Source organism: Falco punctatus (genome assembly GCF_963210335.1).
Source record: "Falco punctatus genome assembly, chromosome: 6".
Lineage (NCBI taxonomy): Eukaryota > Metazoa > Chordata > Aves > Falconiformes > Falconidae > Falco > Falco punctatus.
The window spans coordinates 77055573-77078105 of NC_137585.1; the positions used below are offsets into that span (position 1 = coordinate 77055573).

Genomic DNA, 22533 nt, shown 5'->3' on the forward strand with positions numbered 1-22533 from the left:
CTTGTCTCATGCATTTAAGGTACACTCCAGCATCATAAAGCAATAAAACGTCATCAAGATTCATGGACAGAGACCACTTAAGAGACCTTTTCACCAAACCCATTAAACAAAAATATCCTCCACACTATTACAAGGAACAAATCTTACCCCCATTTACTGTAACAGTATGGGTCCTTGGAGGGCTTTTACTAATTACCTCACAATCCAACGGACCTGTCAGTGGACAGAGGAGTCGTCAAACCCTGCATTCCTTCATTGCCTACTGGGAAAACTTTTAGCCAGATTTCTTGAATTCTTACTGTCTTTCCCTGTATATCAGGAGCAATTATGTACATTGTAACTCCTAATTAAATACTTTCAAATTTACTGATGAAAAGCATCATACACGAAAAGAAGTATATCCATTATAACTTGTATCTTAATATATGTTAACACCTCATCTGCAAGTTTAAGTGTAATTACAATGGCATGAGTGACAGCTAATTCCTATCACAACATCTCATCTGGAAAAAGCCACTTTTCCAGAAGACTGAGTTCAACAAAATTCAGCTCCTGAAAAAAAAAAACCAACCCAAACCCAACCCACAATCCAAACCCAAAAAAAACTAACAGAAAATAGCCTAAATGCAGTATAGCAGCCATGTGAGCAAATATCTGTCCACTGAGAATTGTTTGCATGTCCTCCAAGTGGAAATGTATCAAGGATCAGAAGCAACCTCTGGAGCTGCTTGTGTGAGCTGAAGCTACTTTATTGTGAAAGAGGTACATACATACATATCTTGAGGGATGCAACATAGTTCAGCGCAGGACTGCACTGTGTATGCTGTTGCAGCACCAGACCTGTGGAAGGTACCTGCCTCAGGGCTCTTGGCAGCAGTTGGGTGAGAGATTAACGTGGTACACGGATTTAATGAAGGGTAAATGAATATAGTGTCAGACAGAATCCCTATTCTAACCAAAAGAGGCCGTGAAATTCTTTGTTAAGGAGGCCAGATATCTGAGTATAGAAAAAAATGCAGTATGCACTAACACCCCACTCAGCACAGTACAAGGAATGACCATATACATCTGTAAGGTACATATGTGGAGCATCCATCACTCACAAAACCTCTAAGTTAGTGATGTGCACCTTCTTTCTCAATCTCCTGTTTGATAGATGTGCTGTATCTGACTGGCATAAGACACCACTTGCTAAGGTAAACTCCCTGTTAATGAAGGTTCTGTAAATGATCTATTCAACTACTCAGCAATTAGATACCATTCTGTTTCTGAGATCATCATAGGTATGTTTTCCAACAACTTTCCAACAGAAAGGATATTCTGTAGTTATCAGAGCAGAAAGACTAAACAGTCCTTTTAAACAGGATTCGTGATAGAAAGCCTCTGCCTAAGTAGAACTCTTAAGCCCAGAATACGGTTTCTTCCACAATATTAAAATATGAAGCATCTCCAAAGTATTGGGCAGAGGATTCCTAGACCTGTTTCATACCTCAGAGTACATTTGCTCTTTCAAGTCTCCAAGTTCAAGTGCAGTATACCATTTGATACTGAAACAGAGTCCAAAGACTTTAAACCCTGTATCTCAATTGCAAGCATCAGAGTCCGGAATCTTTGTAGTTTGTAAAACTGAACTCTGTTTTGGTTATAACACGCTTCTGCAATATAAAAAGCCTACAAGAGCTGAAAAAAACCCCAACACTATCTATGGGGAAGCACATACTCTAAGTAAGTTACTAGGATGCATAGTTGCTACATGAGTATACAGTAGGAGTTAAGGCAGTCTGGATACCTTACATATAAATTTCTTTACTGATTTGATGAGTTTCTTTAATGTCTGAAACACTCCTTTATAAATTTTTCACTCATCACCTGTATTTGCGATACTTGAAGGACACTTGCAACATCTCTTTAGCCATTAAAAATTTTGTAATAGTACATTTTCTCAACATAGTTTTAGGTTAGTGAATAACAAAAAAGAGAATTTTTTTCTTTCTAACTGTAGCATACTAAACTCTTCATGAACACAAATCAGAACTTGCTAATTACAATTCTATTTCTTTAACGCTTAAGTGGAAGCAGTTTCCATTTAATGCACTAGCTGAATTTTACAGCTAACATTATCAAAGTCATCAGCGATTAAAAACAACAACGCACTAACAATTTCAATGGAAAACATGGGCATAACTAAGATCCAAACCTAAATTCAAAATCTTAGTCTATAACAGCACGTACGTGAAGTGAGAAGATTTAGTTTCATCTAGAGTTATATTTTACAGCAAGGAGAATGTTGGAACTATCTACCCACTTACAGCTTAGAAGCTGGCTATTTGTCTATCACAGTTATTTTGGTTCAGTATCAAGAGGGTCGCTACCAGAAATTAAGAGGTGACAACCTTCCCCCTTGTGAAAGAAAGGAGGAAAAAAAAACAAACCAAAGAAAGAGGGTGGGGGTGGAGAAAAAAAAAAAAAGGGAGCAATCATGAAAAACAAATTATAATACAATAAAAATTGCTAGTAATCATTCATGCCCAGTTAATTATCACAACATGGCCCAATTCTTATTAGAATAACATATTCATGGCCAGTTCACAATCACTGTTTACATTCCAAGATAATTCACAAGTGCTTTACAACTGCATGTATCAATAACCTGACAAGGACTTTTATTCCTGTGTGGAAACAGAGGATCACAAAATGTCAAACATGTTGCAAAACCGCTGATGAAAATACAAATAAGATCCTCTCTGCTACAATTCCACCAAACAGATTCGCTATGCAAAAACAAATTAAAGCATTCCTCCCATGTGAATATTTCTTCTTTGCAAAAAAATACATTAAAATTTATGTAAATAATACAGGACTATTTTTTCCAGTTCTATCATCAACTGTATTTCACAAACTGGGATTGCATTTCACTTTATTAATGTTGCAGAGCTTTGCCAAGGCCTAAACATATTTTAATGACCAGATTACTATATTATCATCATGACATCTGCATACAAGGATAAAAGGATCCCCTTAAAAATGGAAAGCCACACAGTCAAATCAATGCATTTAATTACATTCAGAAGATGACTAGATTTTACAATCGCCGAACACAAATGAAAAAGAAGTGTTCTCATTTTCAAAACAGTCAATATTCTGAACTTTTAGGAAAGATCTTGGACACATAAGGTAAGCAAGATTATTCATAATGGGAACTATCCTGCTGTTAATGAAAACTTTGTCCTCTATTTTGCTGTGCAGAGCACTGAACACACATACTAAAGGAACTGTAAGCCATCAGTAACCGACACACCATCAAAACTAGGAACACTCCAACCAAACAAAAACTTAATCATTTACCACTCTTCTTGATTCCTTCAAACAGATTCTGGTAATCTGCAAACTCCCATAGTATTCCCATTAGGCATATCTGAAGCACTTACACATAAAGCAAATTAGGCAAGAGGGCACACTATTAGCAAGGACACATCACCTGAAACTTAAGAAGATATGCTCCCAGAACTCTACCACTGTGTGAAATCCCCCCAGCTCCTCTTCCCTATCCTTCTCCAGGGTAATTTCCTCTCACCTCTAGCCCCCCCTGTGCCCTTTCACCTGCCCAAACCCCTCTAATTAAAAACAAACCTATGGCAGAAAATGTCAGGAGCAACTCAAAACCAAGTAAAAGAAGGTATCACATACAACAGCAAGTTCCTTGCTGCAAAATATCTCTCTGAATGAACCAACTCCATAGCAGCACTCTTGAGTCAGTATGCTCTCGTAAAGAGAAAATAATGAACTGATACCTGCTCAAGTGAAGGAAAGCCTCATTCAAGCCATGGAACATATACTGTAGCATCCAATTGCTACTCTGTAGTCTCCTAGGATCTAAGCACAAATTCTGAGCAAAAACTCCCCCACAATTCAAAGCTATCTGAGGTTTCAATACACTGGATAGTAGAACGCAGTCCACAGATATTCCTGTATAAATAATAAATTCCAAGGCAAGGTTTGCAGTGCTGTCTGGACAGAATGTAGTTTTTGCTAAGCACCTAACTTTGTTTGACTGCAAGTATAGCAAAATATCAAACACAACAACAACAACAGGAAAGTTCAACTATACTGATGACAATTTTTTTACCCCCTAAGATAGCCCAGTAAGATTGGCACTTTCTGAAGAGATACAGAAAAGCAGTTTTTCCTCTCCTCAAACAAAAGAAGAATTAAAACTTGCCAGCAGCAGCGTAAAGCTGTGGCTCCTCTCAGTTTCCATGTTCCTACCTATGTACATGGTCCTCCATCCCCCTGCTTTTCAGAAAAGTATCAATTGTTACCCAAAGTGAGGCAAAAAGGGATGGAGCCTCTGTACAGATGCAACTAGATACAATGTAAATAACAAGATACAGGTCTTTGGGGAATATGGTTGAAAACTCGCCATGTGCTGCCATTACATGCAGCAATTTATTTTATTTTTTTTACTTCAGCCTCATACAATCTCCAAATGAAGACGCATTTCAGCAAACTACTCTAGCAACACAACCGGAGATTTATTGTATACGTTTGGAGCAAGTCACTTGGCCTCTCCATGTTTCTGTTTCTCCATCTGTGACACTTCACAGAAAGCTTGAGAGGCTTAATTTATTAAGCAGCCTGCCAAATGCTTTAGAAAAGTGTGTTACTAAAGCATTAAAACTGTGTTTGTTGGTTCTGAAAGGGTAAATTGTTAAGTCAGACCAAAACAAAACCCACAATATCCTTAAAAGAAGGCTACACTTTTTAAATGTAGAAGCATCATGTTTACCTTATTTGCCTTTATACAACAAAAATCTCCAGACTACAGGTATTCTAGGACATCAGAGAACTCACTATCTTCTGAACCCCCTTTCCCTCCATTTACTGTTACACTCCTAAAGGAGGTGATCAGCAGAGAGAAACGCATCAGTAACACCAAATGAAAGTAACACATGCCCAGCCAGACTCTCAGTCCCCAGGCCACAGGGGAAGACCTCTACACACCAAGGCCTGTCAGCAATCTTCAACTGACAGCAGATGTCAACTACAGCTTGCCTGATCTGGGCAGAAACAGTCTGGATGCTAATGCAGACAAAAGCAAACTGTTCCAACACCTGCAAGAGACAACAGATTCAACACTGGCAGTGAACACTGTTTAAGCACTAGACTTCTTTCAAAGCAGTATCCACATGGAAGTTTTGTATCTATACAAACCCAAGGTTCAGACTTTTGCTCTTTTGTAAATGTTGCTTTTGCTGCAATTATCGCTGAGAGAATTCCCACGAAGCCATTCCTAGCAAAAGAAATAGTCCACCTAAAATACTGACAATGGACAAGGATCATCTCAAAATACTGGCTATACAATACAGACACATTGACCAACTCCCAAACACTAGTTCCACTTAAGAACACTTACGAGTATATAATATATACTTTTTATAGATAAAACCAGTTGCTATAAAAGAGACAGCTGAAACAAAATAAGAAACTCAAGAGACTAACTACTTATTTCCTGTAAATTTTCAAATTATTAAAATATGAATAGCCAAATAAGACAAACATTATCCCACATATCCAGATTAAAACCAGCTTTCATTTAGACAAAAACTCCAGCACACTGTATAAAATTTGTAAGATCAGATGAAGTAACATAACTTATGCCTTGCAAGAGGGTCATTTTCAATCACCAGATACTTAAGAAAAATCTCAAAACCCAAAAGCAAATGTGATTACAGAGAATTTTCTAAATATATGAATATATGTATATACATACATATATTTTTAGGGTATCTGCCTGTAGATTTTCAGCATATAAATATGGCCATACTGCAGTGGCATCCTTCATCTTGTTCATGCTAACCTTTTGGTGTGCTTTGTATCTTTTCCAGACTGCAAACATGTGTTTGTGCTACACTTCGTTGCTAGTTTATCCAGCACACAATTTAAAAGATGGCCTGATACAACTGTCAGGATTGTGCACTAGCTCTCTGCATCCCTAAGCTCCCGCATCAGTACAAAGTATTTCAGTTCCACACTTCCAAGTCCACACTGTGGAAAATACCCTGCCCATAGCATCCTGAAGAGTCACTACAGCACAGGTAACATTTTTTCCTCCTGACAGGTCAGTGTGGCTCACTCTCAGCAGGTGACTGGCAGTAAGAAAGTAGAGTTCCAGTTCAACCGGATGCACAGAGATGAAGTACTTGTCTCCTGGAGCTGGCATCTGACTTATGTGCCATATCAAGTACATACTGCTCAGCAAGAGCTAATGGGCGTCACATTGCTGCTGTTCAGGACAGGAACTTTTCTGCTGCAAGTGATTGCTGTCGTTTGTCTCCTGCAGAAGCACACCTTGACATTTTAGTAATGGGAGTGGGAAAAGAGAAGAAGGGCTTCCTCATGATCAACAGACATCAGATGGAAACACGTGGTTTAAGATGCCCTGCCTTTTGATAGGCAGGATACTGACAGAAAAAGCCAGGGAAATACTCAGAACGGTTTTGTGCCATCATCTATGTTCTGAAGGTTCAGAACATCATACAGGTTCTGAAGCTCTGCAGCTCATTTCTCCTGAAGCAAGCACAACTTTTGGAAGATGATGGTTCTGATCCATTTAGACTTTGAGACTGTGGCATGACAATCTAGAGCATGATTTTTTTCAACATGTACTTTGTTCTTGTAGAAGGTAAGTGAAATAAGAAGTGTGGTGCTGTTAGCTTCCAGCTTGAATAATAGCCATGAGGAACACTACCTCAAAGGAAGGTGAAACCTTAAGCTTTCTACAGTACAATGGAGTTTTAGAAGACCTTTATCTGACAATAATAGTGAGATAGCTCTGCCTAACACACAGCCCATCAATCCACTGCCTTGACCAGTCACACTGTGCAGGTAGAGTAACTTTATCTGACCACTTCCTTCAGTTTTTAATGAATCTGTCTCCACTGCAGGGTATCAGTCTCCTTAAACTCCTGCTTTCAGATTAGAAATTACCCTTTTCAGTGCCCTAGATCAAAGCAAATATAATCATTTGTTGTTGCATTTGCCATAGTCTCAAATACAATTTACCTGAATGCAGGTATGGATTAAATGATGCTGGGAAGGTTAAGTAGACCAATCATCTGCTTGATTGATAGCATGGTTGTTAGTATTCTGCAAAGAATACTGGCCTAATAGGCAGATGCTGGCCCAATGTAACATTTGTGAAATTGTGGATAAAGGGATCTACACAGTGAGAGGGCCATGACAGGGACACTCAGTCCAAACATTCAGTCCAGCTCACTACACAAGTAACACACTAAAGGCAACTCCAAGTGTAGACTTCCAAATATTTTTTAACTACTCAGCTAAGAACTGATGGATCAGACACTTAACAAGCTGTGCCACCTTGTCACAGGCAACAACAAGGAACTAAGAAGACTTAGATTCACTGGACCTTTAGAATCCCCTCATGGTACCACAAGGCAGCACATGTGTGACCCTGCACATTCCTGACCAAAACAGCCCAAGCTCACACACAGAGAATTCACATGGTTCTAGAACAGAACACACACTGACACACATTTGAAGCAAATCTCATCTTCCAGTTCACAGTTTTAGGTGGGGGAACTCATCAAAAAACAAACCACAAACCAAACCAAACAAAAAAACCAACAAAAACCCCACACCTGTTCTGCAGTCCTGAAATTCTTTAGTTTTTGTTCAGTCTGTAGGCCCAAAACACAATGATTTCATCAAATAAAATCCAATATTGCACGTTTTCTTTTTTAGAACGTCAATTTATGCTGACTTCTTTTGCTTTCCACTTATTTCGTATATAGTACTTACAAGAGCTACAAGACCACCAATGCTGTGGAAACCTCTGGAAGTATGTCTTCACTGAAAGTAGCTTATGTGTTTCCTTTAACCCCACATACACAACATCTCTCATGTAAGTTGAATGGTACCTTAAATCAGCATTGATAGGCCTTACTGTGGGCATAACCAAGAGAAAAGGTGACACTTTCAGACTGGTGATGATTTTACAAAGAGGCAAACTAAATGATGCAAGTGCTTCAAAAGATTCCCGCTATTTCTTTTGTAAAACCAGGACAAAAAAAGTTTTAACAAAAGCAGCATTTAAAAAAATTGTGAAATCTTAGGGAAGACAGGAATTAAGAACAAAAATCTTCCCTATGATCTGTACTGAATCTCTATGTTAAAACAGGACATAGAATTCCATATTATTCTAGCTTCAAACCCAAGCCTTCTGGCTGGCTAGAGAACCAGGTGCTTCCTGGGAAAGCATAGAGCCTTATGCGAGTGTTTTGTGCGACAGAGAGCCTACTACATCCCTTGATAAGCTGTTCCTATTTAATTGTATCATTAGAAAACTGCACCTTATTTCTACTCTGAACTGATCTAGCTTCAGCTTTCAGCCATGAGAATCCCCTTAATCTAGCTGACAAAGAACCATCTAACTGTCAGATACCTTCACCCTGTCTAAGTACTTATAGACTTATCAGGTAGCCTCTACCGTCTGTTGATAAACTAAATAGACTGAGCTTCTTAAATCTTCCATTCTAAAGCTGATTATCCAGACCTCAAATTAAGGTAGATTTTTTAGAACTCCTTCCACTTTTCCCGACACCTGATGTGCTCATCATAACTGTGATACAGCATTTCAGTAAAGCTGTATAAAAAGCAGTAGTATTCACTTCCTTCCTACTCTCCAGGTCATGCATATTCAGCCTTCTTCAAGACTGCTTTGCACAGAGAGTAATACTTAATCAACTCTCTAAGGTAATTCTTCCATCCCTACTTATATTCTAGATAGTTCTTCCTAATACAACAAATTCAGAACGGATCATGAACAAATGTACTTCCACTTGTTATAAAGAAAAACATTTATTTTTTTAACCTCAACTACGTAAGATCCTATGAATTCAGTGTCTACGTTTAACAAGAGAAAAACCGCAGAGAAAAAGATTACATTGCAATCATGTAATGGTTACCCAATTTAAAGCTACCTCTTCAAACTATTCCATTGAATAAATTCACCACTTCCAACCTATTCTGCACATGGCATTCTGATGCTCACTTGTGTATTATTCACCTCTTAAGGTGCTGGGTGGCCACAGTAGATTTTACTTTCAGCAAAATCCAGTGGGCACAACGAAAGATTGCTTCAGGCTAGAGGCAGTGTTCTATCAGACAAAAGGCAGAGCTGCAGGCTAGTCATGGAGGATTTGCTAATGTTATAAATCTACTCATGTAGTGAAAATTAATTGCCAGTTATAATCTTCAATTATTACTGTATCACCAGCTAGTTTCCCTTCCTATGCTGGATGAAAAAAGAACCCAAGTAAAATCACAAAGTATCTAGGATGACCATTTCCACAAATGGAAACAAAAAGCAAACTGCCTCCCCCCAAAAAAATCAAAATAGAGACAAGATCATATCTCATAAAGTATACATGGTCCCCATTGGCAGAGCAGGTGCAGGAAAGATGCTGCTAGTGATGTTTGCACAGGAAAGGAGCAAGCAATCTAGCTTTTGGAGCAGTAACATCAAATTCTACTTCTAAGTAATTTTAAAATGATAGAAACCCACCATACTAGTATTTGTGGTGACTTGCTAAAATATAGTGAAGGACTGTGATTTTTTGCCATAAAAACTGGCCTATTTTTGTAAGCTTGGTTTGGATAACCTTTCTTTGATAGAAAGATTAACCACAACGATGTATTTTGAAAAAATGGCACTCTTTGATCACTGCTTAATTTTAATGAGAAAAATATGGGAGCATCATATTTTGGAAACCAGGAAACGATTGCTAGTCAATAAAGCATGCCATGACCTCTCACAGGGAAAAGTAACATGCTTTTGTCATTTTACTTTTGCTGTTGTTTGCAAATAAATTCATTCGATGTACCTGTATTCTCTGTGTAATCTAGAAATAGGGTATTGTTCCTTTACTTTCCAAATAATCATGCAATAACATATTTCAGTGAGGACTGGATTACACCCTATCAGTACACAGTAGGCTTTCAGCCTTCTTTCATTTAATTCCAGTGCAGGTAGGATAAAGCTTTAAGCAGCAGCCATACCTGTGTTCAGAGACACTCCTGCCCCCTTTCAGTGACAAATGGATTAATTTTTGCACATATCTGGTAGAACACTTTGGGTCTTTTTCTAATGAAAGGTGATCTATAAACATTATCAGTAGTCAGCTTGTTTATTCTCATTATTTCTTCCCATCCACTCGCTCTCTCTGCCTCTCTCCTCACACCGATAGGTGGGCTGTAGGCATGAATCACATTTTATACCCTTTGCCTGTATATAAACACACTGTCCCGATTACTACTCAAAACAGTTTTAATAGATGATTTTAAATACAGGGAAAGTCTCACAAATTCAGCGTTAAAACAAACAAGCTTTTAAAAGCACTTGTTCTATGTATTGTTTTCATAGCACTCTATGCTTGCACATGGTGCACCAGAAAATTCAAACTTCAGAGGAATTCGGACACAACAGGACTCACTCTAAGGCTGAAAGTTCATAACAAGAGTCAAAGCTGCTTAGAATTTCACATGTCATTTACTCTCCAATTCTGTAATATACAAACAAATAGGCATAAAAGTACTAATACAGAGGAAGGAGGAGGAGTATGGAAGAATGACCAATGTTCCATACATAATGTGTTAGTTTCTCTTCACTTTTTGCCCAGTATCAAAACTAGGGCACCATTCAAAAGAATAGATGAGGTTGAAACCTAGTAAGAAAGGGAGTGTTTTAAGTACTTGGAGGACAGAGGGCATGGTTAGGGAAGATTAAGATTTATCTTTCAATATTTATGTTATTTTTGCAGTTTGACAATTACAATTAGTTTCGCTTTCCATCTCCAAGACAGTAAGACAGTATTAACAAAACAGGGAGAGTTTATTTTTACAAATAAACTGCTTTCACTAGAAATCTGTTCTGCACGCTGCTTTCCTGTGCGCTATACTATTAGCTTTGATGCCTCCTTCCTCCACATCAACTAATTATTCTCCATCTCCTTCAAATTCCTCCTTTAAAATAGCTGCCTGCATTAAATTTCTCAACATTCATAGACTGATTTTTGTCTTTGTAACATACACTGCTTATGGTTTTGTTTGAAGTGCATTGTAAGCTCTCTGAAATATAGACCATACCTTCCTGGTTTTTAGAAGCTACCACTTCTACACACGTTGCATCATTTGAACACGTTGTGCATCTCTTCACAACTTTTCCAAATATATACTTAATAACAAAAAATTAAAAAAAAAAAAACAAAACAAGAAAAACCAAACCCCACAAAAACTCACATTCAGGATTCACTCTTAACTTCCCGGAAGTGATAAAGGTTTACAATAGCTTTGATTTGCCAAAGAACTTGGAAAACAGTCAGAATAACGACAGTTATCTGACAGTGTTGGTAGAAGGCTGGAAACAATAATAAATGCTGCAAAATAAAACTTGTACCACTCCTTCCTTCTGTAATGCAGTCAAGAATAGCTTTTTCTGGTGAACACAAAACCCCAAAATACGTAAAACTACATTACCTCTTTCAAAGTTTAAATACCTACAAGTCTTGGTAATGTTCACACCCAGTGTGTCCTGAGTTATGAGTATAGCTGAAGAAAACTTACACCAAGCTCAGAATGTACAAAGACTCTATTGAAAGTGCTATACACACAGCTCACCATAATTTCAAGAGCTAAAACATTTTTTCTCCTATTTCTCCTTATGTTTTCCCATTGTCATGCATTCAGTTTCTTAGTAAATTTGCCCAAGGTTCTTCGAGTTTTCTAAAAAGCCAAAAATAAAACAAAGCACGAATACAGATTAGAACCACAAACTTTATGATAGTGCACAAAAAAACCCCGAGAGACCCTGAAGTGAAAATCTGAAGACTTTTTTTTCCTTTCCTTTTTTTCCTCAGGAACTCTGCAATACAATGTATGTAAGCTGTTGGGATGACTGAACAGTAGTAACATACAGGGACAGGCAGAGAGTTGCTTAGTAAAAGCAGGCAAGGTAATGGATAAAACCTTCCAGCTCAAAGGATCAGCTCAATCCTTTGTGCATGAGTGAACAACTCTATCTCGCAGCATTCTCCTCTTCCTGAATCTTTCCTTAGACAGATGTTTAGATTTAGTAGAGAGATGTAAAAACCTGAGATAATTTCTTAAATACTGAGAAGCCTGCATTATGAATGACAGCCATTCTATAGAAAACCTCAAAAATAACGAAGTCCTGCTTTCTCGGGGGGGGGAAAGTGCTGTATCATAAAGCATGCCTGCCCATAGCATGTAGACAGAAACAAGCTTGTTTTGTCCTGCAAGACAAGCAAAAGCCATACAACCATGTTTACTGCAGCACTGCACTCAAGCTCTGCTGATACACCCTGCGCAGTAGACACTAGCTGGGGCCCAGTCCATGATAATGTAATCCCATTATGGCCTTGTCTTGGCTCTGCAAGCATGAAGCACAGGTCAATATCAGTATATGATCATGTAGACTTATTATCTACTTACAATGCACTGCAAAGAACAGAATGACTGAGCTATAAACCAGCAAGCAAAGTACTTTCGTGTCCATCACGCAATGTTATAGATATGACCAGTCACCAAGGCACCCTGCTGCCACAGCCATGGTCTACACACTCTTCTCTCTCCTTGGAGAAAAGGCAATATCCTCTGGACTTCTCCAAAATGCTGCTTCTCTTCAAGGTTTTGAACTTTCTCAAAGGTGCGTTATGGATTCAAGCATGAAGTTGTCAGAGAGCACAAACTGCCAGGAGTCTTCACTCCAGTAATCTCCAAAGAATCTTTCATCCAAGAATGTGACTCAAAGGCTGACCTGGCATATACTGAATGGCACCAATTTACTCTCTCAGCACTGTTCATTATTCACATCCCATTATTTCCCATACCCAGGACTCCACCCTCTTCCACATTGACACAACATTTTTTGGCTATTTTGTTTCCACACTTTATGGTTTTGCTTCTCCTTTCCACAACTAGGCCCAACTCTACTAATCCTGAACCCATGCTCATCTTAAATATCCACTTCTTTCGCTTTATTTTTGCCTGTCCTAGAATTTGCAGTGGAAAGGGTAACCAGTCTGGAAATGAGGTTATTGCACATTCTCTCTTTCTCTCTCTCCTGCTGCTTACTAAGCTGTGCCATTCTTCCAGTTGAGCCGAACCCACACCTGCTATTTCAGCCTTTTTTCCTCCTACTTTTGACTCACTCCTCAAACCTTTTCTCTTGTATCCATTTCTTTCTCCACAATAGAATGCAAATATTTATTGCAAGAGAAAGCCAGGAAACATAATAATAATTTCACCTTCTCTCTTCCCACTCTCTTTCTCCCCCTTAGAGCTCTCCCTTCTTCCTCACACCATAGATATGAAACACATCTATCCCACTTTCCACTTGCCTCACTCACATCACCCCATACCTCACTTCTCCTTTTCCCCTCTTGCTCTGATGGAGCAATAGGACAGCCAATCAGTCTTTCATATATTTGGAAATCTACTTCTGACCCCTAGCTTCTCTAACTACACTGTTTTTCTATCCTTCTTTCACCTTTAAACACATTATGAACTGTTTTATAACAAATTACACTTTTAATTTGCCTCTAACTTTAGTCTGAATTCCCTTCAGCTGTCCCCTGCATTACACTGAAACTATTTTCACTAAAATGTCTAAAGCCTTTCACTATTGCAACATCAAAATAGCTTAATAATTTCCATCACACATAATCCTTGTGCATTCTTCATAAAAATTAAATGCATTTCTCCTTTTGAAGCATTGATTCTTTTCTCACTTCCACGACTCTACCCTCTCCTGCTTCCCTTCCTCCCTGTATCAACTCCCTCACAGGTTACCGGGAGGCTCCTTATCCTCCTTTGTCTTCTAGAAGGGCTCCACTGAGCTACATCTTTTGCCCCTTCCCTTATGTCTGGGAATTTCATACACAAACTCAGCTCCTAAGGAGGCAGATCTCAAATAGAGTAGATTTATGACTAAACAGAAAAATCTCAGTCTGTCTTTTTGACACCTCTTTTCACTGAGTAACTGTCAGCTTCAGCTCAATACTGCTAGAACAGAACTTAGATGTCTCCTCTCCCACCCTCTTCTCTCCACCTCCTCTCTTGATCATTGTGGACAGCATTATCATCTTGCCCATCATTCAGATAAGAAATACTATGTCATCTCTTGATCTGTTCATTCAAGCTACATCTATATCTAAGTAATTCTTCTTGTCTTGGATCTGTAGGACAAAGTCTTCTCTAAACACCTTCAGAGCTAAAGGTTTGTCTGGGCCTTCACCTCACATTAGTTACTAAAATTCTCTTCTTGTTCATTTTGACAAACGTTATCCTTGTCGTTCACACTGCTCCAGAAGTTCTTTCTTCTATACTGTCATATCAATCTACCATTACTCTCTCTGCACAATCCTAATCCTCCGTTCCAACTCTAAACACTGCGAACTACTCGTGTTTGCTTTCCAGGCTCCTCTATCTTACCTACACTATGCTGTCCACATCCTACTTGCTATCAGACTATTTGCTCACATTTCTAGTTGGCTCGTGATTCAGTATCCATTTACTAAGCTTTTACCAACCAGTCTGTGTCCTCATTCAGGCCAACTTGGACACGAGTAAGTATACTTTCCAAGCTCTTGCAAAACTACTTCACTGCCCTTCGAACATCAGCTTAAATCTTTCCTTGCCACAGTTCTAAGAAAGCCACAGTTTAGGCTAGAGCCTACCACCTGTCATGTTGAGCAACTAAGTGCTTCTGTGTGTCAACATTAAAACTCCTGCTTCGTCACATATTAAAAAACTAGTTCTCTGCAGCACAATAATTTCACAACACAACCTCTCTGCACTGGTACTCTGCTTGGTAGTATTTAGTCTCTGATGGGGCTGCTAGGCATTAGGATCATGCAAATAATAATACTGCCTCCCTAATCATGGCAGTAACAGATAAAATTACTTATATTCATCCAGATCATTGTCCTCTGAATGTCTCCCATTATCAGCCCCAAGCAAACAAGGTTTTTGCTCTGTCAGTGGTTGTTGTGGTGGTGTGGGTCCAACAAACTTTTCAGATTTAAATCATCAGTAACATCCTGTCTGCATGAGACATAACTAAGAGCATCTTAAAAAATAACTGAATAGGCTAACTACCATCTGATAATCTATCTAATCTGGACAATCACATGGGGCCAGCCTAAAGGCCACTTGAGGACAGAATACCTATCAGAGATTCAAAGATGAACACACATGATGAATTACACTTCTGTAAATCTCTGCTTCCATTCTGACCATTTCAGCTCAGAACAACGACAAGCTGAAGTCACCTTATTCTGCCACTAGAGAGATCCAGTCCCATCCTGCTGTGTCTTGCTAGAGAAGACACTTTTGACCCAACAAACTTGTCAACAACTATTACTTATATGATGTTATTAATGTTCAATACAAATATAACTGCAGTTTCCCAGTCTCTGCCTGCCTGCTACGTCTAGCCCCTGCAGTAGGAAAAGGAAGAGAAAGAATGGCTGGAAAGGAAAAAAAAAAAAAATCAAACACTGTATATTAGAAAAAATTATAAACAAAACAAAACAAAGAGCACAAGCAATGATCACCACAGAGAATCAAACCCCATGAACTCTTGCCCTTTGCCAGTCATTCTTAGGTCTTGATGTTACTCATCAGTCACCCTTCTGTCTCTTCTGCTGAACACCTGCTCCAAGGGAGCGGAAAGGGAAGCAAGCCTAAACCCCTTGTGTACTGTGCACAGCTCTGTCACAATACAACTGCTTCCGTTTTACAGATTATTCAGGAGAGGCCTGGGGATTAAGTGAAACTGCACTAGACGTACACTGGTAACAAGAGTTGTGCAGATACTAAAACTTTTGTCTTCAAGCTCTTTGCTGCTTCTGGCTGATGCTCTTTCTGATCTGGGAAAATTCCACTTCTTTTTTTGCTAAACACTACACATTTTATAAATACCTGCATGCTGAAACCAAAAAGCAGGAAGAGCAAACAATTCTAAATTCTAACTGCTGTCAAGAAGGCAGATAAATAGGAAGATGTTTCAGGCTTAAGGGCTGTGTTATTAATACAGCTTAGTTAAATCTGAAAGGAAATTGCTGAATAACATACACAACATTTCAGAAGGAAGGCATCACTAGTTCTATTGAGTGCAAGACCAAGAGTAATCAGAAAGCTCACTTTTCTAGCAACATCAGTGGCTTTCAAGCATAACTTTTAATATGCCATACAAAAAGATATAACACCAATCCCTTAAAATCATCAACATTCAACCATAGAAAGTGACACAAAAAAGAGAAAGTGAGAAATGATGTATGCAATAGGTGTTTTTCCATTGCCCCCTATCAGTCCTAAGTAACTGTGCTGGATTCCGTCTCCATTTTGGGTTTGCTTAGACAGTTGCACAGGACTACAATAAAAAAATGGTATAAATAAAAAAAATAAATAAAAAATTTTACCCCCATAGCATCTCTTTCTCATCCAGCAAGAGAACCATCAAAGACTTCTTGCTATAAACTTGCTGAAAGACCTCTGTCAAGCACCATTACTGTGTCACGACAGCATTTGCCAGAGGTTTTTTGGCATATAAATTACCTAGAGACACCGGCTTCACCTGGCATTCTGCACCATTAACTCCTGAATCAGCTTTTTCAAGGACAAGCTGGAGAACTTCTGCACTAAGTTGAACTTGGAAGACCGAAAGATGCAGCAACTTAACCCACGCCACATAAACTGAAAATCTTTCTTGCTAGTTATTCCAAAATTACTCCTAACAAGTTATCATGGCACTCATATAACCTTATGGTGGAGTTAACTCTCTAAGAAGTACTCATACCAATACACTATTTTTACTAAAGGTGATCTTTCTCAGTAATGCATGCAGTGTTGTAAACCTGAACTTTCATTGGGACTACCAGAAACTTATGCTTTCTGTGTACAGAACATAAAATGTGACTTGAAAAATGTTTTCTACAGGATTTTCCACTGCTTCCATCTCATACACCTCAGCCTTGCTCAAATGGCTAACATTTTTTGCCCTAAAGGCAAAACAGAACCTGATAATGTCCTAATTTTTAATTAGCTAGAACAAAAGGCCATTTCCAGGAAATTACTCCTTTCACAGCGGAAATGGTTCAAGTTTTGGAGTCATCTTTTTTTATATGTGGAAACATATATTTCATCTATAAACTATTAACCACATACAGAGGCAGATCAACAAGGAAACACACACAAGGAGTCATTTCACTTTCCATGGTGACAGAAGGGCTTGGAGTACACTCCAGTAAACACATCACTTCCCTCTTTCTCAAGTCTGCTTACAATTTACAAGTAGAAAGAATGTCAAAGACAGATCCTTAGTGACAGTGCTATCAGCTGACAAAAAGTCATACACAGATTCCTCATCAATGATCAAAAGAGGTACCTTAGCCTACAGGAGATCTAACCTCTTCAGAGTAACTGTTGCAGACATGCTGAGAGAAACATCACCTGAACTCCATCAAGGTATGTGCCACATAACAAAACCAGAATTTTTAAAGAAGTAATTTATAGAACAACAGTTTTAGATACATATTAAAAAAAACAAAATCCTGATTCAAAACACAGAATGCCTGATCAGAAAGCCTTATCATTACTCCACTCTTTTCATCCAGTGTGTGGGTTGATGAACTAAAGGACAGGTTTCAGAAAATAACTATGAGGATAAACTACAATTCTGACTAAATTTCTGGGCACTAGCATACATAATGTTTCATTCTTCCTCTGTCACCATTCCTTAAGACACATTAAATGAGGTGACAGCCACAACCAGAAGCCACACCACCCCCTTGCAGAAGCTGTCCATGGGGGGAAAAAAAAATAAATATTTGGCATCAGTTATCATGTATGAGCTGATCAGGCATTTAAATACCAGAATGAACACCAGAATTGAATCCCACTCTCATTTCTCATCCTAAAGAAACCCCACCTGGGGACCTTTGCTCACTATTCTTGTTCCCAGCAGAGAGATAAGAATGGTAAGAAAACGTTTCTCTCGACAACAGCCACAATTTTGTACCCTGATAATTCTCAGTTCTTTCGCTCATCACGGTCCACCTGAATACGACATCTGTTTTAAGAACCAGTATCTATGGAACACATTATTAGCTTACAGTGAAGAGAAAAAATTATACAACATTCACCCCTCTCTTTTGCTCACTGCAAAACCAAAACCAACTCCAAATCACTAACTAAGGTGGTCTAATTCGATAACCTCACCTCTTTCTTTTGGGGTATGTGTTTAAAACATTATTATAATTTCTCTTCCCTCTCAACCCTTTCCAGCATCCCCTACCACCACAAAAAGGTGAAAGATTAAGTTTGCTAAGAAAACCAAGAATGTTTTACTCTTAAGCCTTTGTTTGGTATGTTTTTAAAGGAGACAAACAGCACTGTTGGCAAACCACTGGTGAACAGAACAAAACAAAAAAGTTGAAAGAAAAGATCAACTCCAATCCCCATGCTTACATTAACCAGCTGGTTTTATCTCGTCTTTTCTTCTTTGACAATCTCATAAATAATTTTAGTTCTCTTCCTCTTGCCTTTCAAAAAGTAGAATACTGTATGCTACATCCTTTCTTTCCTATAGAAGTGTTCCCTACCATCGCCCAACCTCCTTAACTTATTTTTCCACAAAGAATGATAAAATCTTCAAGATATTTTTCTGAAGAATAAAAAAAAACCACTGAAAGCAAAACTAACCAGTATCCCTTTAATTTTGTTCTGATGTTGCCAAAGAATTTACCAAAAAGCTTTCCATCAGATATTTATGTGGGAAGTCAAAATAGGAAAAATATATTGTAAACAACTATCCAAGAGATTTAAAACATGTGATTTACACGTGTAATCATCAAGCAAAATGGTCAAGTTTGGGGCTGTGCAATTATGATAGATAATCTCTTAATTTTAACACAACATGAGAAAAAGAAAATAGAATTTTTCACATACATCCTTAACGTTAAACAATAATGAATCAGTACAGTTAGTGAGAAGATTATCTAAGCCAAACACACACATCAGATTGAAACCTTAATAATACAAACCCACTGAACTGTGAAACTGAAGTTGAGTACAACACCAAATACTCAAATATAGATCTGAATCCCATAGGTCATATTTAACCCTGCTGTAGTTGATGAAGATAACACAGGGTATCTTTTGCTTCTTTACAGCCTGTGCCTACCTAGAAATAATCACTTAATGCTTGGACATTTACTAACTGATTATTAATAAGAGATCTGCACATAAAACCAAAAAATCTCATTCTTCTATTACTTTCTTAAGTATTGTATAAAGTAAAACACATGCCTCCAAAAATCAATCTAAAATCAGTTACAGGTTATGACGGATCTATCTCAGGCATACAGTTACTGTGACTTTTTAGAGGACATAAACTGTCAAATAAATACAGACTCCTTGTAGCATGCATGCTATCTACAAGAAAATCTTCAATTCTTCAAATATGCCATTCAACTTTTTAAAATTCAATATAAATTCTAAATGCTGTTCTAATTCTGATAACCCCTCTTTTAGCTAAGCCAGTTGGTTGGTAGTGATTTGTCAGATAAGTTACACAATACTGTTTCTGTTTCCTGATTAGATAAGCAGATATTTTTTTTTTCCTGGCACAAACACTTAAGCATAAAATTTTTCATTTTCTGTGAACACTTGCAACTTTGTAATCCCTTCTCCACAAATCTACATGCCAGTAGAAGTCAACCACGGCCATACTGCATTTGCTAAAGGAAAACATAAAGTAAGTATTAGCATGCAAAAAGCAATTCTGTCTACAAAACTGAACAAACGTTCAGGAAATTTCTCTCCCTCTGTGCTGCCTACATATACGCTGTAGAATAAAGGAAAGCAGCAAGCAGTATTTCTACATCTTTATTTCTGCCCTAAAGATGGGGCACATGGCCTCAGTGCATCTCTTGCATTGCAGAAATGAACAGCATAGCCAGACTGCGACCCCTTTGCTCAGACATGCACTAAGAAGTACCAACCACTTTGGCAGGCAGAGGTTGGCAGTGCTTCTCCCCACTACCACAGGGGAATGCTGCCTCCTGGGTCCCTGCCTGGGTCAACAGGAGGCGGAAGAGCAGCCCACGACTCTAAACACATATCGGGCACACCTAGAAAGGAGGCAGCAACGCAAGGATGAAGCTAGCTGGAAGCACTTTTTGACATCTGATATAATTTTCTTCTACAAAAGTGAAGTGGAACACCTTATCATGGTCCAGAGGAGACCACCATCTTCCCAGCCCCTCCCTCAACCAGGTTCTCCACACACAGTTTCACTAGTCTAAAAAGGTTCCTTGCTTAACTGCTTTCAAGGGAGCAGCCATGTAAATCTGGTTGTTATCAACTGAAGTTGACATTATTAAGCAGACAACTATTACAAGAAGTAAATGCAGTGAGATCACATTTTACCCTGTCTTTATGAATCAGGACAGTAGTTTTTGATACTTAAAAGTCCTGTCCATCTGTCATCCTCCTGTTACCTTATACAAGTCTTATTTTTCTAAAACACGGCTTACAATCTTCTGGCACCACAAACGTCATAAGAAGTGGTGGTGCAATTCAGATAAGATTGCAAAATAAAATGCGCTGGGTCTGGTATTAAGACCTACCATGGCCACAACCCTTGTCTATGACCAAAGCAGGCAAAAATGCCAACATGTCACATGACAGATGCGTGCAAGATCAGAATAAGCGCACAAGCATTTCCACAAGTACGTGAGCAATATTTTCTGCAAACCAATCTAACTATTCAAATTTTTCTCCACCTTTATTAATAAGGACAGTGAGGCTCAAGGAAGATTTACAGTGGGTGTTCAGACACACAGATGGGTGCAGTGAAAACACCTCTATTAACAGACTGCTGAAGTGAATACAGTAGAAATATTTCAACACGTACTAATTTATTCAAACTGTGAAAGTTCTTTCTAAGTGATCCAAAGCAAGTTACTACTCAGAAGCAATAAAATTCCTAAAGCTTTTTATTTTCTAAATATAACAGTCAGTTTGGGCTTTTTAAACCATATTACAACATAAGTACTATAAAGGCTAGTAGAGTGCTTCACACCTGTCACTGTCAGCAATGACATCACACTTTGTTTGGAAATAATTTTTCTGGACAGCGAGTTTAAATAGAGCTCCTTTGACAGAGTCTCTAACCCCCCCAAAAAACAAACAATGAGAGATTAGAGCTGATAATCTAAACCAAATCTTTCTAGGAAACAATCTGCATATTATCTATGACTAAGGAGCAGGGATGTGCTTCAATCTTTATATCTCAAGTAAGCTTATAGTAGGAATTAGTGTTCAAGAACTTCTAGGTGCAAAGTATTTTACCTCAACAAATTAAGCTCCTTATTAAGGCCAAGCTCTAGTAGCAAGATTTTTGTTCCGATTACTTCAGAAACAAATGTACATTCAACATTACTGATAAGACGTACAAGTTCTTTGAGCCTTGAATCTTTTACTTATAAATATACTACATGAAAACCCCAGTTCTGCCTCTCACTTATTTTGGGGCTGGCAACATAAGATAGGTTCAGGCATGTAAGAATGAAGACAGGAATACAATCAAGCTTGGCATCTCTATAAAGGTCTTTCAAAAGGGAGGTTTTAGGATATTTTAAATAATTTTATTTAATGTGTACTCTGTGCAATTTTATAGTTTACCACACAAATCTACGTTACTGATTAATTCATTCTTTTTTCAAGAGCTTGTTTAGAAAACATACAATCCATTTAAGCTGCCAAGATGCTCAAAATTGAACGCACGTGTAACGACAACTATAATATAACGAGAAACTTAACATCATTTCAGAATATATATTATGACATTACAGGTAATAGTGTTTTTTTTCTCAGCATGAGTAAGTCACACCGAAGTTTCACACTGATGGGACTGTTAAACCAACTTCACAAGAAATATTTCTCATTACAGAAAGGCTGTAATGTATACTGCTTTCTTAACAAACCAGAAACAAACAGAAAGCTACAGAAAAATATATATCCCAAACCATTTCACTAGTTGCATCAGGTGTTACCCCAGCATGATGTCGCCATGCACAAAATAAACAAAATGTGTAAATTAGATGTGCTTAAGCTCAACACTGAAGTTTCTCCTCTTGCAACTGACAGAACTGTGTCAGGTATGGCATGTGAGCAAATACCATTAGCGTGGAATTTGCCTGTTCATACTTATGGTACAAAAAAACCTTGTGGCCCAAATGACCTATTGTATTTGGTTTTGCACAATATGCATGGCTTGGCCTAACGTAAGATAATATTAGACGTTACTCACTCAGTTGACTGTAAGTCACACTCAGCAGTGAGAATGAAAGAACAAAATGCGACTTGAGCTAAACTGAATGAACTCAAAGATTGCAACAGACCGCTTCTCTCTGTGAATGAAAATGT

At 38.2% G+C, this 22533-nt stretch overlaps 1 protein-coding gene across 5 annotated transcripts in view; it reads right to left on the bottom strand.

The window, feature by feature from the left end:
- ATXN7L1 (ataxin 7 like 1) overlaps positions 1–22533 on the bottom strand; it is a 117169-nt gene that overhangs the window by 93420 nt on the left and 1216 nt on the right. The gene's annotated exons all lie outside the window — the stretch shown is intronic.